The sequence below is a fragment of the Schistocerca serialis genome, chromosome 4, assembly GCF_023864345.2.
Source record: "Schistocerca serialis cubense isolate TAMUIC-IGC-003099 chromosome 4, iqSchSeri2.2, whole genome shotgun sequence".
Taxonomy (NCBI): domain Eukaryota; kingdom Metazoa; phylum Arthropoda; class Insecta; order Orthoptera; family Acrididae; genus Schistocerca; species Schistocerca serialis.
In genome coordinates, this window is record NC_064641.1 from 819,498,434 (window position 1) to 819,504,466 (window position 6,033).

Genomic DNA, 6,033 nt, shown 5'->3' on the forward strand with positions numbered 1-6,033 from the left:
TCCCCGCCCGTAGATCCGAATGGGGGACTATTTTACCTCCGGAATATTTTACCCAAGAGGACGCCATCATCATGTAATCATACAGTAAAGCTGCATGCCCTCGGGAAAAATTACGGCTGTAGTTTCCCCTTGCTTTCAGCCGTTCGCAGTACCAGCACAGCAAGGCCGTTTTGGTTATTGTTACAAGGCCAGATCAGTCAATCATCCAGACTGTTGCCCTTGCAACTACTGAAAAGGCTGCTGCCCCTCTTCAGGAACCACACGTTTGTCTGGCCTCTCAACAGATACCCCTCCGTTGTGGTTGCACCTACGGTACGGCAATCTGTATCGCTGAGGCACGCAAGCCTCCCCACCAACGGCAAGGTCCATGGTTCATGGGGAGGGAGGAGTTGCCATACGGCGGCCGAACTCCTCCGAATGGAGCCTCCCGGCCAACAATGCAATTTTTTCTAGTCAGACTGTCACTGAAGATGAGGGAGAATGGGAAGTTAGTGAATAAGATGTGAAAATCGCAATGAAAGGACTCAGAAACAACAAAGCCCCAGGGGAGGACGGAATAACATCAGAATTAATCAAGGAGGGGGGCGCGAGATTACACTTAGAGATATATAAACTGATCTAGTTGATATAGGAGAAGGAAGCACTGCCATAAGAATGGAAATTGGCTGTCATATGCCCAATATACAAGAAGGGAAGCAAAATGCAATGCGGTAACTACAGAGGAATCAGCTTGTTGAATTTAACGTATAAGGTGCTGTCCATCATTATCCTCAGAAAATTGCAACCCTTAATAGAGAACAACATACAGGCGTACCAAGCTGGCTTTCGACCAAACCGATCGACAATAGGTCACATTTTCACACCAAGACAATTGTTTGAAAAACATTGGGAATATGATAAAGATATCTACAGCCTGTTCGTCGATTTTAAATCTGCATCCACAGGAGTAGCTTATACAATGCAATGCGGGACTTCAGAATCCCTCAGAAGCTAGTGAGAATGGTGCAAGCTTGTATGCAAGGGTCAAAGGCAGCAATACGTTTCCGTGGAGCCACATCAGAAACATTCGAGACTGAGACAGGCCTCAGACAAGGGGATGATCTCTCATGTGTTCTGTTCAATGTCATCTTAGAGAAAGTAACAAAAGCGTGTAGGCAACAGGAGTGGGCTGGAGTAGAGATGGACGGTGACTTCAGTTGTCCCGCATATGCAGATGACATAATACTGTTAAGTGAATCAAAGCACGAGTTGAAAGAAATGTTCCAGAAAATGGAAAATTATGCACAGAAGGTAGGGCTCAAAGTGAATCAAAACAAAACAGATTTCATGCAATTAGGAAGTCGACAAGAGCAGATAGAATTTCTTGAGATAGATGGCAAGAGGTTCAAGAGAGTAGACCAGTTCAAATACTTGGGATCTTGGAGTACCACGGACAACAACATAAAAATGGACATCAAGGAAAGAATAGCAGTGGGAATGAAGTACATGCATTCCATCATGGAGACGCTTGGCTCTAAATCGATCTCAGTCAACATTAAGATGAAAATCTACGATACAGTCATATGCCCAGCAGTAATGTGCGGTTCGGAAACATGGAGCATGACTAAGCGAGAAAGGGAAAAACTATTAATATTTGAAAGAAGAGTAATGAGGAAGATATGGGGACCAGTTTTAGATAACGCAGATTGGAGGAGGAGGAAAAACGAGGAAATTTACATTCTGATGCGACAGCCAACTATCCTACAGAAGATAAAGAGCAAAAGAATGCAATGGGTGGGCCATGTAGCCCGTATGCCAGATAGAAGACAGGCGAAGGTGGCACTAGCGGGGAAACCAAACACCAAACGCCCCATTGGACGACCAAGGCAGCGATGGATGGACGACCTGGCGAAGGAGCTAGCAGCCTTGGGAATTGAAGACACCTGGAGGAACCGGGCACGAAACAGGAAGGAATGGAGGCAGTTTGTGGAAGCAGCGTGTGGTCTGCAGGGCCTCTGATCGCTGAATATCTATCTGTCTATCTAAAATAATAAGTCCGACAGAGCTGGACCCAAACCCAAGCCCAAAGGAGGAGAAGGTAGAGGAATAACACCTCGTCAAAAATAACTTTGGTTCACCCGGCACGGGTGATAGTACCTTATGGATGTCCCTCGTCATGGTACGAGGAAGACCTCAACAGTAGCAACAGCGGAAGAGATGGACTCTTGGTACGGTGACGCTGGTGGAAGAGGCAACCTTACTCAACCTGGGAAGGAAGTTAAATCCAGAAGTGTCTGTTTCATATTGAGCGGCTGCCTGGTAGGTGTCTGTTCACCAAGTGAGGTGCGGCCGTTTCCAATACATCTTACCTTGAAAAGTAAGAGCTGAACCCAATTACCACAAACTAATCACCAGAACAATAATCAATATGGACTGATCTAACGTGCTGTGTAAAAGTGTCATTCGAATAAAGATAATGGAGGCATTGAGAATGGCTCTCAAATGGCTCTGAGCACTATGGGACTTAACTTCTGAGGTCATCATTCTCCTAGACTTAGAACTACTTAAACCTAACTAACCTAAGGACATCACACACATCAATGTCCGAGGCAGGATTCGAACCTGGGACCGTAGCGGTCGCGCGGTATCAGACTGTAGCACCTAGAACCACTCGGTCACTTCAGCCGTCTCATTGAGAATGATTGTGATTAGTTCAGCACTTCTGAAACCTTGTTTGATATTAAAAGAAGTGGAAGGGATAACGAAAGAGGAGAGGATCGAGATGAAAGTGACAATGGTTGGCATGGAAGAAGTGAAGTTCAATAGAGAACCCTGCCGACAAGGGGAGGGAAACGTAGAGGGGGAAGGAGGGTGACGAAATCGAGCTGCAAGGAGAGATGGCTATTGTGATAGAAGGTGGGCCATTAGCTATATTTTGAAGTTTGAAAGGATTTTAATTTCTCTGTGTGGAAGATTGTTCCAAAGTCGGGTTCCTGATACAAAAAATTGCTTAGCGCACATATCAGTGTCGTGTAATCTTACAGAGAGGAATTTACTTTATTGGAAAAGGAATGCGAGGTTTGAAGATAAATAGAAAGTAGTGTAACGATTGAGAAGATGATACAGCGAATGATATGGCAATGTCTACGCTTATCGGCACGCAGCCTTAATAATTGTTCATAGGCAGGAGCGTACATCAGAAATGTGTCGCACCCAAGCAGTCGTCGCCAATTCTAGCCGACGTGAGGTTTCCTTGAAGAAAAGAAACACTAGAATTAAGGATGGGAAGAAATAGTGACTCTACAATTTTTGTGTAATAACTAATTAATGTCAAACATAATTTCTCCACTATTTTATCATCATTATTAGTCTTACCATTACTATTGTTGTTATTGCTATATTATTATTAGTGCCAATTATTATTTTTATTAATAATGTAAATTATTATAATAATAATAATTATTATTATTATTATCGTGTAATATTACAAATGGCGTTCAAAAGGTTTTGCACTGTCGTCTCTAATAATTTTATTTTTTGCAGGAGGAGAATGAAATTTTTTGTTACCATATTTCGAACATTTAGCTATAAGTTGGTATATAAAAGTATTTTCTTTTGATTACAGGTGAGCCATAATGGACCGTGGAGTAGATTTCAGGTTGCGACAACGGTCGGTGGTGGAGTTCCTCTTCAGGACTGGCGATGACTCTGCCACATCGATTCACAGGAAGTTGCTCCCTGTTTATGGGGAGGACACAGTGGATCGCAGCAGTACTCAGTGGTGGCTGCAGAGGTTTAAAGAAGGTGATTTCTCTCTACTCGACAATCCACGTCGCGGTAGACCATCGACGGCAGTGAGTGATGTGTGACGACACGACAGTTTGTTGAATTGACTCGTTTGTCATTGGGTAGTGTGGTACCACTGGTACAGTCACTGGGGTAGAGAAAAATCTGTGCACGTTGGGTGCCTGGATTATTGACAAGAGAAATGAAAACGATGAGGATGAATGTGTGCGAGGGTTACATGAAGACCTTTACTGAAGAGTGGAAACAGTGTTTTGACGGCGCCATTAGCCAGGATGAAACATGGTTGTTTTTGTCCGAACCTGAGAGCAAACCCCAATCCATTGATCGGCGTTATCCGGGTTCTCCTCGGAAGAAGAAACCAAGACTTAATGAACAGCAGGCCGAAAGGTGATGGCCTCCTTTTTCTGGGATCAGTGTAGTGTCATTTTCACTGATTTATTGGAACCTGGCTCCACAATTAACCGGGACCGTTACTGTTTGGACAAGCTGCGACGTACCATCAAGACCCACAGGCCAGAGCTTCAGAGTCAGTTCATCGGACTGCACCATGACAATGCCAGACCCCACGCAGCCCTTATGACGCAGGAGGAAATCAGGAAAACGGGTCGGAAAATTGTTCCTCGTCCTCCCTACAGTCCGGATTTGGCTCCGTCTGATTTTTACCTCTTTGGTCGTCTGAAGGCCCACCTGCGCGGTAAAATATTTGATAGAGAGAAAGACCTTATTTCTTGTGTCAAGCGCTGGAGTAAAAGTCAATCCCTAGGATTTTACCAAAGTGCATTTACATCGTGGAAAGAACGTTGGGACACATGCGTCACAGCTGATGGAGGCTGCATTCAGTAGGCTCGGTGTATAGCTAAATCCTCCAAGTACGTTCGCAAAAAATTTCATTCTCCTCCTGCAAAAAATAAAAAAATTACAAACGACTGTGCAAAACTTTTTGAACACCCTTTGTATTTGATTGTGTTGTTCCTGGCCTTAAGTCCCTAAAGTGGTCAGACTAAATAAGCAATAAATAAATAAATTTTGAAGATTGCTGAGCAGCAGAATTCAAGTGAGTGAGAAGTCGTCATGTCTGCTGTTTGAAATGTGTATCATGAGGAATAGCAGTTTGTTTGGTATGTTCGCCACTATAAGCATCTTTGCGTGCCTGAGTGATACGTTGGCTAGCAGAGGTTGAGATGTTGTGTTATTGAGTAGACCTCAGGTGCAGGTAAGCAACTGAGTCAGTTGCAGAGAGAGAGAGAGAGAGAGAGAGAGAGAGAGAGAGAGAGAGAGACGGGGATGGAGAGTGAGAGAGAAGGAGAGGCAGACAGAGACAGTGTTGAGTCGTCGCGGAGTCAAGAGCTTGGATTGTGGACGCGCAGCACAGAGAATGCATTTCATTGGAGATGCTCTCTGATATGTGAGGATTATGGATGAAAGATGATTTAAAGATGATTGTATAGCGAGTCAGCTCATTTGGAAAAGTATAATTTGCATTGAGTTTATTTTCTGCAAGGATTAGTCTAGTGATTATTTTAGTGTAAGGATTTCATTATGTTTTTTTTTTTTCGTAACGTTTACTGTGAGATGTGGTCCCAGAGACCTAAGTTTTATGAGGTTTAGAGGATAAATCATTTGAAAATTTTCATTCAAGTTACGTAACATTTATTTTTAGAATTATTTCAGTGTTGTTTAAATATCCTTGTTGATTCTATTGCACTCAGTAGGACAAAAAGGAAATCTGCATAACTGACATTCACTGCTGGAACCCGGTTTCCTTTACCACACTCAGAACACAACTGATTTTAAGTACTACTTTAAGTATTTTATTGGAGGAATAGCAAGGCGCTCTACACCATTATCCTGAAGTTCTTTCTCTGAATGATACACTTGTTAGCCAGCAGAATTGTCATCACTGGATATTACAAAATCTTCGCCTTTTTCGTCTGTTTCCTGACCCATATCACTGACATTTTCCTCTGTTCGCCGACTAACAACGTAGGATAATTAAAACTGATACAGTCCAGTGAACATATTTTGTGCTACATTAAGAAAGTAGGTAACCGTGGCACGACCTAGGAGACCCAACACGTGTCAGCAACAAATAAAGGAGCACGTAATGCAACCGGCAATTAAGGGGGTAGGTGGAGCATAGAAGCATTTCGTAGAATTTACCTTGGAGAGCGAGCTCGGAAATTCTCTCAACGTCTGAGGGACCACACCTCGTGAGTTACGAATCAACATTTTGGTATCCAGGTTGAA